This window comes from Symsagittifera roscoffensis, chromosome 4 (assembly GCF_963678635.1).
Source record: "Symsagittifera roscoffensis chromosome 4, txSymRosc1.1, whole genome shotgun sequence".
Classification (NCBI taxonomy): Eukaryota; Metazoa; Xenacoelomorpha; order Acoela; family Convolutidae; genus Symsagittifera; species Symsagittifera roscoffensis.
This window is the reverse complement of record NC_087065.1, coordinates 52,800,573-52,812,886: the sequence shown is the minus strand read 5'-3', so window position 1 is coordinate 52,812,886 and position 12,314 is coordinate 52,800,573.

The following is a 12,314-nucleotide window of genomic DNA, read 5'->3' as shown; positions in this document are numbered from 1 at the left end:
CCTCCTCAAGGTGGGACTGGATGCGGAGAAATGGATGAAATCCCCCTCCCCCACGGATTTTCCTGCATTGAGTAGGACCGAGGGCAAATGAAACGCCGTGGTATTGTCATTCATATCATCTTTTCAAATTAGTGCAACCAAAACTTAAAATTTTTGAAAAGTATTGAGAGCAGGCTCTACTTTCTTTTTGCATAGAAGAATGCTATGAAATTTAAAACTTCTATTATTTTTTAAATATGCAGCAGTTACAAAAAAAACAAAAAAACTTGTTCCTTGGACGGAATTATTTGAATATAACCGGAAAACAATGAACACAAAAACTTTCAGTCAATCAAATCGACAGTTAAAGTGAAAAAACGAATGTCATTTTTTGAGAACTTTAACCCTCTTCTACTCGACTTTTCCGACTTTTAATACTAAAATTACTCTAAATTTCGGAGAATTGCAAATACATGAGTCAATTTTATTGATGGATGTGCATTTCTCCCCTATCACTGCGCGTTCAAAAAAAGTGACCTGCAATTGAAAATTGGTACTCGCGGAAACATTTTAGAGACTGGATAGCGTAAGATTTAAAGTCTCAAAACTCTGTTGAACCAATCAAAGCTATGCCACCTGCATTAGTTTTAGCTTCAAGTTTATACCAACTGAAGAAAGATGAGCAAATATCATTCCGCTGATCCGGTATACTTGCTTCTGATACATGTTTATTAAAGAGGAACGGATCAGTTATGCATAACTTTTTAATTAACTGCCAAAAATTAGAATATAGTTTGACATGGCGAGATAGGTCTTTGATTACACATGTAAAACTGGTGTTTCAAACAGATTGATAAAAATGAAAAACGACTATTTAAAAAAGATTAAAAAAACGCCAAAACAAATGCAATCGTCAGAATAGATTAGGGCATCCAACAACGCCTTATATTTCATTTAAAAAAATGGCAAGCAAAAATTCACTTGAAGGTTCTTTAAAAGAAAATGAACATATTTCTTAAACTACTGGGCTTCATATCTTAGTATTTTCTCATTCGTATTAAATCACAAAAACTAACCCTGAAAAAGCCGACAGCATACATCTTCACTTTTCAAAAGAAAAAAACTTCTAAAACGATTCTATTAGTATTATCATATATTCGCCAAGTAGATTCTAACATGACATTTTTTTTGAAAACTACCCCGTACCGTATGTATATCAATTGATGCTATCCATCTTTGAACACAGAGGCGAAGTTGCAGTTCGCATACACAAGCAAAAATATGACTGATAACGCTACTGGGAAAAACTGAATGAGTAAAACGTTGATACTAAAATTACTCTAAATTTCGGAGAATTGCAAATACATGAGTCAATTTTATTGATGGATGTGCATTTCTCCCCTATCACTGCGCGTTCAAAAAAGTGACCTGCAATTGAAAATTGGTACTCGCGGAACCATTTTAGAGACTGGATAGCGTAAGATTTAAAGTCTCAAAACTCTGTTGAACCAATCAAAGCTATGCCACCTGCATTAGTTTTAGCTTCAAGTTTATACCAACTGAAGAAAGATGGGCAAATATCATTCCGCTGATCCGGTATACTTGCTTCTGATACATGCTTATTAAAGAGGAACGGATCAGTTATGCATAACTTTTTAATTAACTGCCAAAATTAGAATACAGTTTGACATGGCGAGATAGGTCTTTGATTACACATGTAAAACTGGTGTTTCAAACAGATTGATAAAAATGAAAAACGACTATTTAAAAAAGATTTAAAAAAACGCCAAAACAAATGCAATCGTAAGAATAGATTAGGGCATCCAACAACGCCTTATATTTCATTAAAAAAAATGGCAAGCAAAAATTCACTTGAAGGTTCTTTAAAAGAAAATGAACATATTTCTTAAACTACTGGGCTTCATATCTTAGTATTTTTTTCATTCGTATTAAATCACAAAAACTAACCCTGAAAAAGCCGACAGCATACATCTTCACTTTTCAAAAGAAAAAAACTTCTAAAACGATTCTATTTGTATTATCATATATTCGCCAAGTAGATTCTAACATGACATTTTTTTTGAAAACTACCCCGTACCGTATGTATATCAATTGATGCTATCCATCTTTGAACACAGAGGCGAAGTTGCAGTTCGCATACACAAGCAAAAATATGACTGATAACGCTACTGGGAAAAACTGAATGAGTAAAACGTTGAGGCAATTACGGCACATTAGCAGTACCAGTCAATATGAAAAAAATACACAAACAAGCCTCAATTTATAAAGCGGATGCATTTCAATTACTATACCAAAAATTTCATTAAAAAAACATCCGACCCTGTCCAGTTTCGAACCCTCTTATTTTGTTACCAGTTTCCTTCCCAACCTCTACGCGACAGATTCACGATGCCTTGAAGCTAAAGTGTTATTTGTAATATAGTAGTCTGTGTTAATATCCTTAGCACTGGCTGTACTTAATAGCTGGTTATTGATCTTATGCACATACTGCAATAAACGAACACTTCCAAAATTAACTCTAAATTGGCGACTTAGTTTGGAAAAAAGAGAGTTCATACTATCACACAAGCTTTGCTCGTCTGATCAAGCATACCTACTCAAAAACTTAAGGCTTTCAAAACATTCAACTATTCAAAATTGAACTCCGTGAAAACTTTTTGAGCAATCAATCGAAGTTTTTTTTTTGAAAAAAAACGTCAAAATTGGAAAACAGATATGATCCAAGCTGTCAATTTTGACGCCAAATCGGCAAACCCAAGAAGTAATTTAAAGTAAACCCGCCAAAATTAGGATTTTCAAATTCTGAGATAGGTTTCAAGTCCGATGCTAGATGAAAATCAGCAGGTAAGCGGTGATTATTAAACCTATTGTACGTCATAGATACTTAAATATAGACTAACTAAAATACGTACAGAAAGTGAATAATTCTTAATTAAGTTAGCTTAGTCTAAGCCATTGCTGGTAATACCTTACTCAATTAAATGATACAAACGTGTGTCGCACCTTCAGTGCTTCTAACAGATTAGTAAACGTGAAAACTGCTCATAGAAAAAGTATATGAACAACAACCAAAAGAAAGGAACTGAAGAAAATGACGAGGCTAACCAACAACGCTTATGATTTCAAAACTGAGCAATTACAACTTTAAGGCTCTTTTTAAACTAGAAGTTTGAGTCTTAGTTTGATGAGAATTTTTAAGACATCAAAAGAACGTAATTTTAGAAAACTTAACCAATTTAAGCAAAATTTTTTTTATTATAAAAAAAATTTAATTATTATTTTTTTATTATTTAATTTTTTTAAATAAAATATATAAAAAAATACAACAGATAGATAGATAACAGATAGATTGATTATAAAACGGATAGATCGCTCAAGTTAGCGCTATGAAAGGCTTTCTTTAAGGGTGCAACAGATCAAAGTTTTCAAACCCTGGTGAGTACTAAGAACTTCAATATAGTTTTGTATTATATACTTTTGGGACAGGAATATTAAGATAGAATTTCGTTGACCAAGATATAAATAAAAATTGCATCGACATTTTGTTTCATAAAATTGCTCTTTAGTTGTAATAGCAGTGGAAAACTTCAGCAGAATGACCCTAGATCTTTCGCTTTTCTGTGTCAGCTTTCCATGAGTTTCTGCAGACGGTTGCACTGATTGCATATGTATCATAAATCTGCATGTCATTCGTTCAGTAAAGTTGCTGTTATCAAAAATCCAGTGTTTGTTAATTTTGTTTTATTACACGTTTTCAATAACAAAAAAGAGCAATTTAATCGTATTTTATGACGCTCGTCTTGCATTTTTCCGTCAAAACGAACTGCCACTTATTTTGAGGCTAAAATGATTGTAATCACAGCATCCAAGAAGCTTATCCAAATTCTACTGAAACAACCACTGGTTGGTCTGAATGAACTTTTAGCTAGCGTTGATAATGTTTTTGTATAGAATAAACATCAGTGGCCCCAAACGAGAGCTCGAAGGAGCGCCATTATGAACCTCTAACTACTCTGATACGTCTTCACCGATTTAGTTTCCGTTGATTTAAAGAACTGCTAAGTATTTTCAGGAAATTGAGCTTTTGTTCAAAATTTCATGCAAAACTGGATCATATACATATTCAAGATCAAGCAAAACGTGAACCCGCCATAGTCATGATTTAAAAACCTGAAACAATTTTCAGGTCCGATGCTAGATGAAAATCAGCAGGTAAGCAGTAATGAATAAACCTATTGTACAGCATAGATAATTAAATATAGACTGTAATTAAAATATGTACAGAATGCGATAACTCTTAATTATGTAAGCTTAGTCTAAGCATTTCTGGAAATATCTTAGTCAATTAAATAATACTAACAGATTAGTAAACGTGAAAACTGCTACCAGATAATTAATAATAAAAAACCAACGGAACGCAACCGAAACAAATGACGAGGGCACCCAAGAACGCTTTTGATTTTAAAACTGAGCTAATTCAACTTAAAAAGTCTTTTAAAATTAAAATGGTCAAATCTCCAAAACTACTGGGTTTCAGACCTTCGTATTTTGAATTCAGAAAAAAACCATAAAATGGCCGACAGCACACAACTGCCTTTTCCATATGAAGCCATTTCCATGCCAATATCACTAAAAATCATTAGACCGTACGTTTGCTGCCATCAATCCAGCGTAATTAATTTGAAAACAAACGACTTTTTTCTTAGTTTAAGTCTTAGTTTAATGAGAATTTTTAAGACATCAAAAAACGTAATTTTAGATAACTTAACCGATTTCAGCAAAAATATAAGGAAGGAGGCCACATCTGTGACTACTGGTAGTAACTTGACGTAATCCCACCAGTGCGTCGACACTTTTTTTTAAAAGTTTTTTTTAAAAAACGTGTAAAAAATACAATCGATAGATAGATAACAGAGAGATTGCTTATAAAACGGATAGATCGCCCAAGTTTGCACTATAAAAGGCTTTCTTTCAGGGTGGATCAGACCAAAGTTTTTCATAGCCTCGTGAGTTCTAAGAACTTTAACATAGTTTTAAATTTACTTTTGGGAAAGGATTATTAAGATAGAATTTCGTTGACCAAGATATAAAAATTGCATCGAAATTTTGTTCATAAAATTGCTTTTTTAGTAGTAATAGCAGTAAAAATCTTCAGCGAAATGACCCTAGATCTTTCGCTTTTCTGTGTCAGCTTTCTATGAGTTTCTGTAGACGGTTGCATTGTTTGCATATGTACCATATATCTGTATGTCATTCGTTCGGTAAAGTTGCTGCTAGCAGACATCCAGCATTTGTTAATTTTGTTTTATTACACGTTTTCAATAATAAAAAAGAGCAATTTAACCTTATTTTATGACGCTTGTCTTGTATTTTTCCGTCAAAACAAACTGCCACACATTTTGAGGCTAATATGATTGTAATCACAGCATCCAAGTAGCTTATCCAAATCCTACTGAAAAGACCTCTGCTTGGTTGGAATGATTTTCTACTGAGCGTTCATAACAGTTATGTAAAATAATAAACACCAGTGGTCCCAATAGAGAGCTCCAAGGAGCGCCACTCTGTACCTCTAATGCTTCTGATACGTCTTCACCAATTTAGTTTCCGTTGATTTAAGGAGCTGCTATTGCGCTCCAGGAAAATGCGCTTTTGTTCAAAATGTCATGCAATACTGGATCATATACATATTCAAGATCAAGCAAAACGCACGTAAATCATTACTTAGGGTCATACTTTTGGCTCTATAGATTTCTTCAAGGAACTAGATCATTTTTGTATTAACGTTTAACGTCCCGGTCTGAAGCAATTCTGCGCTCTCAAACATTGCACAGTAAGCTAGGCAGAAGACCGAAAGCCACTAAGCTGAAAAAAGTAGTGAAAAGCTACACCTTCAAAACTTTCTAAAATTTGCCTGAAAAAAACTTTCCTTAGCCCAAATTATTTAATTTGAACCTGTTGAACCAAAAATTGCATTCATGCGGCATTCGAAAGGTCTTTACACAATTATTCTCATCTTGAACAATAAAAACGTAAAATTGGAATTTCTTACACCTCCGAAGCACACAAAATTGTAATTTCGTCCTTCAAACACCGCAACATGAGGAGACTAAGCCATTTGAACAAAAGCTAGACCAATTAGGCCAAAAAAGAGCCAATTCTTGCCCTTGAACTCGACAAAATATTGGATCTGAATTACCTGCACCATTAAAACCCATTTTCATTCTTTAAAGGTAAAAGCAGCTAAATCTTCAAGAAAACAAACTGCTACGGTAACTAAGCCGACAAGCAAAAGTCCGAACATAGGGTTTTATTAAGCAACAAACTTCCAGTTTGCAAAAAAGGTACAGTGCTACATTAGATTTGAACTTATTATTCAGCAGGACCGGGGGCTTGAGCAGGACCGGGAGCTAATATTAATAATAAATACATGTACTTGATACATGATATCTCCTCACGTGAAATTAGGTGACGAAGTTTTTAACGACCAAAGTATAGCACAAGGAGCAAGATCCATGCTAATCCCAAGATTCAAGATGAAGGACTCTACTCATATTTACCTGGGAACAAAGATCGAAATGATAGACGAATTGAAAAACTCAAAAAAAAACAGTCAAAAATATTCGATCAACTTTTTTAAATTCAGCAAAAAAAAATCCGACACAGAGGCGAAGCGGAGCTTTGCACCACTTGCAATTAAACACAAACTAAAAACATAAGCCGAAAAAAGCACAACTTGGAAAACAGAAAAAGAAAACAGAAATTTGAAAATTAAATTAGCAACGAAATAAAACTTAACAGAAGAAATAAAAATAAAGCCGGCAATTTTTGAGCAGACACAAGTTGAGCAGAAAAGTATGATTTCATTAAAAAAATCATTACAGTTTTAAGTCAAGTCCCACCTGAGACTAGAATGAACAACACTTACACCTTGAACAGAGGAAGCTGCCTACAGCACAAAAAAAAATCAGTGATGCGGCAACTAAGCCGACAATCTTTGAGCAGACACCTGCTGAGCCAAAAAAACTAATTGATTTTTAAAAAAAATAATAAGTTTTAAGTCCACCACCGTGAACCTACTCAAAAAGCAACACTTGCACTAGCATTGAAATTTGCCTACAGGACGAACAAGATTTAACGGAAGTCCAACAATTCAATTTTTAACGACTTTTTTTTTCAATTCCCAGATCTTAGGGTACAAAAGCAACGGCGTTAACTCTAGTTCAAGTGGAAAGGAACCTAGAGGTTGTGAAGGTTCAATAAAAAGCAATTTGAAGAAAAATAAAAATTTGAAAGTTGTATACTGGAAAAAGTCTTGTCCTCGATTTCAAGACACTTGCTCTCGCAAGTATAAAAATACCTCATTTTGTCGAACAGGAATTTTACCGTCGAAACAACGCAATATGAATTCAATATGCCATAAAATTTAAGCTGAAACCGTTTAACCGAAAAAATAAACTATATAAAAAAATTATTTAAAATCAGACTTGGTAAAATGACAAGATTTAAACTTTCAACAGGAGTAACAAACATTCAATATCAAAATAAAATCCATGCTGAACAAAAAACCCGACAAAACCAATACCAAACAAAACAAATTTCATTATTAAAAAAACACGAAATGAACCGAGGAAAACTAGGCCGAAAACCATGAATCCGAAAAAAAATCAACGTGTTTTCAAGAAAATTATTTGAGAACAAACTAACACCGGAAACGGACTACACCTATTAACTTTTTTAAATGAAGGTAGTTTTATTTGAATTTTCAAGAAACTGACCATGTTTGAAATTGAGCATGTCTGAAATTTATCATTACTACACACTTGGCGATTCTGTGCCTAAAGTTATTTACGGGAAAAAGTCTAGTACCCGATTGCAATACCCTTGCTTATCGAAAGGCTAAAGAGCTCGTATCACAAACTTGCATTCGTCTAGGCACATCGTTAAATCTGCGCCGAATAATCTTGTTAATCGCGAAATTAATTACACTGCACCTACTATTTGATACAAATTTAAGACAAAGTTACAAACTTGATACAGACTTGATATGGACTTAAGACAAAAGCGATCAATGTTACCACACTCGATCATCTACGAGCTCTGTGAGGTTTCCTAGCTTTCCCTCGACTTCGTCTACGCGGCACAATGAGTGGATGCAAATGAGAATAAAGAAAGATGAACATCTTGATTTACTTGATCCGTTAAATTCATGCTTCATAACCTGTGATTTGAATTCGGTCGAAATAGACTGATCTTTAAGACAGACTATGTTCAATTTTTTTCAAAAGCTTGGTAGTTCTTAGGGCAGCTGTCAATTAGCTCGAAATAAAAAACATAGCCCATAAACGGTCGGAAAATGCTCAACGAAAACAAAAACTCAAGGAAAACAAAAAATGTTGAAAATAGCTTTATCAGCCTTTTCAATTTTAAGAATATTTTATGAGACAAATATTTGAAAAAGATTAACTTGAGACACCAAGCTTCGCACATCTTCTGATAAATCAAAACCACCTGTTTGGAATTTTTCCTCAAAAATGACTGGTCGAGACGTAGCAAGGGGGAAGAAAAAAGAAGACAGGTGAGCAGATTAAAAATGGAAACATTATCTCGTTGCAGAAAAATCCCCAAGAAACCAAATTATGGAGGCGGAGCAATAAGCAGAATGGTCCAAGTGCAGAATGGGTCCAAGATGAGAAAAACAGAAAAATATTGACTTATATTGGTTTAAACGTACTAATTGACAAAACAATTATTAGAATTGTCAAAAACTACCTAGAAAACGAAAAAAAATTATGCATGAATTGACTAATTTCATTAAGTTTTTTGATTACACGTTTCAAAAAAATTCTTGATTAATTGACTCAATTATGCATAAAATGTTCATTGCTTTGGTATTATTGACATTTCTGATAATTAATTCACAGATTAGCTAATAAAAATGATATTTTTCTGTTTTTCTGCTCTTGGACCCATTCTGCTCTTAGACCATTCTGCTTATTGACTGGCCACCCCAAATTATTTAGTACCGGAAATATTTTATCGAGAATAAGAATAATGAAAGTTCTCTACATGCAACCCTCACGCAAACTTTACATTTCAATCCATGGCCAGAGCATCCACTAAAACAATTTTATTGAAATAATTTTTGATAAATAATTTAGTTTAGATAAAATATTAGAGAAAATAATTTATTTACAAGTTATTGAAACAAGACTGCAAAGCCCTGAATGTCGCGACTACCCTTATTTCATAACGAATAGTTTTTGAGAAAAAAAAATATTGAAAACCTATTGAAAAATATTGAAATTTTGGACCATATCAAAGATTTTTTTTAGTCGTACGAAATTACTACCACCAATAAGCCAGTCTCAGTTCAAATTGGAACGATTTTGTTGTGCGGGATAATTCGCCACGCATAAATAATTCGCGTTACGCTCTCAGCATTATGAATGAATTCTTCAAAGCGCGCATAATTTAGCCCAGAACATGGCCAATTTGGCAATTTTCAAACCCCCAGAACTTTACAAATAATAATTGGATTGGAAGTAAAATATCTTTTTACATTTGAACTCAGGAAGTCGATATCTTCAATGGGGTATAAAAAATTTTTTGTTGAAAAATATTTTGATCGGCGAAAATTGACTGAATAAGAAAACTACACCGAGCATAAATATTCCGTTTTCTCCGAAAGTCCGAACAATAATTATGGACCGGTATTCAATTATTGCAGCAATAATTCCAAAATTATTTTTGCGGAACCGGGTCTCCTGGGCCAATAAAAATGGACTCGTACTCCTAGTATAGTGAAAAGTAAAGAAACTGTTCGCTAATCTGCTTGCCTATTTCTCTGCCGTTCCATTACGCGTTAGCGTGTAGTAAGTCTGTGAATTACCCTATTTTAAGATCGGTCATGAGCAACAAAGTAATTTCAAAAAGTAGAACTTTGCAAAAATGGGAATAATTCTTTGCGAAATTGAATTATTTCCATTAGTTATTTTTTCTCACAGAAACAAAAAAATATTTATTCTCGAGTAGCGCGATCAAGTTAACATCCTCCCCCCAAATAGACCAAGTTAAGATCCTCCACCACAGCGCTTAATTAAAATTAAGTTTGAAATGCTCTGCATGTAAAATGCTCGATTCTGATTGGCTGAAAATTCCCAACTTTGAACCAAATTAACATCCTCTCCCCTAAACGTGTATAGGGGGGAGGATGTTAGCTTGGTCCGAGTAGGGAAATAATTTGGGGCGTATGTACCATTCTATGCCAATTATTTTTGCGGAGGCTGAAATGGGAATGAAGAAAACCATATCATAAAGAAACGACACCTAGCATCATAAATTGCGTTGAAAAATTTTTCAATCGTTAAATCTTTTCAAAAACAGCTGATGAAAACAGACAGATGAGAGATGAAATCATGTTTTAAAGTTTTTGTTGTTTAAAATGTTCATTTTACGAGATATTTTGCAAAAATCCTCCACCTACAAGTCTCATCGACTACCTTCAAAAATACAACTTTCACAATAAAATTGATCAAACTCTGGAAAGAACATGAGCTAAAGAGCATACTATGGAAACCCAGGCAAAACTAACACAAGTGTTTAGTCATTGCTTTCGAATGAACAAAAGGAAAACTCAAACGCACAATGAAAACAATTCTTATACTGCTTGGAAAAAATCTCAGATAAAAAAATAGAAAACTCAAAAAAGCTCAATTACTTCCTCTGAAGTAATTGAGCTCTATTTTAAGATTTCTATTTTTGATACTACTGTTTTGATAACTACAGCTTTTTCCTCTAAGAGCCACATAGACAAATGAAAAAGACTCATTGAACGTAAGTAAACAGAAAAACAAATGAACTGGAAAAAACATGTTCCGAGAAAAAAGACCCTTAAAGCTCTTAGAATTTTTAAAACAATTTATAATTTATAAAATTTTGATTGAGTTAACCCAATTTGAGACAACTGGATCAACAGGTAAAACTTTTCATAGGGAAATAAAAGTGGGTCATAATCGCAGAGAAAAAAGTGAATCATACGGCAATTTTTTTCCGCTATCACGAACTTTAAACTAAAACACCGCGACGAAGCTGAATTTCGAATCACCTGCAAATCAAAAAGTTTTTAAGATCGAAAAAACGAAATCTATCAAATGAATAAAAAATTTAATGTCAAATTGACATAAGAAGAAAACATACAGCAGTAACAAAGCCAAAAAAAGCTGAGCAGATTTAACTAATAAAAAATGTTTGTCCTCAACGACCTCAAAACACATAAAACGACGCAATATGAAGCCTTTAAGTCGATATAAAATAAGCAGAAATTTATCTAATAATACAAGGTTAATCAAAATTTAAAAAATTGAGTTGGTAAAAATACAACCATCATATAAAGCAATTTAAACACAAGACTGATATTTCAAAAGCTAATATGCTCAAAATTTTTATGTTGCAGTAATTCCAACAGAGAGGTCCAGCAGAACGAGACCTACGAATTCTTCAAATTACAGTATAATTCAGAAACAAAGAGTCATTTATGTTTTCGGGGCCATTTTCGAGTGTAAAACATAGCCTGTGATGCAGATAAGATTTACAAAAACTGTACTTTCGAATGAAAAATTAACCACATTTTTCACTTTTTTCGACTTTATAATTTTTTTTATGTTCGCGCTGTTTCGCAAGTGTGCTCTATTTCAAATTTTGTATATTTCTTTTCTTTGTCTCAAAAATATTCCTTCTAAACCTGAAATTAAATTTTTTTATCAAATGAACGTATTATTGGAATATCCCCCGCGCAAGCGGCTAGGCCATAAATTTTGTTTAAAAAAAATTGGCACGGTAGTTTTTAAAAGCCTTTTTGAGGCTATAATTATTCCCTATGAAAATTATGGCGTAGACGCTTGCGCAGAGGAGATTCCAATAACACTTCCTTCGCAAAAATGTTTTCAGGGCCATTTTCTTCAAATTACAGTATAATTCAGAAACAAAGAGTCATTTATGTTTTCAGGGCCATTTTCGATTTGTAAAACATAGACTGTTATGCAGATAAGATTTACAAAAACTGTACTTTCGAATGAAAAATTAACCACATTTTTCACTTTTTTCGACTTTATAATTTTTTTATGTTCGCGCTGTTTCGCAAGTGTGCTCTATCTCAAATTTTGTATATTTCTTTTCTTTGTCTCAAAAATATTCCTTCTAAACCTGAAACTACATTTTTTATCAAAACAACGTATTATTGGAATAGCCCCCGCGCAAGCGGCTAGGCCATAAATTTTGTTTTAAAAAAATTGACACGGTTGTTTTTAAAAGCCTTT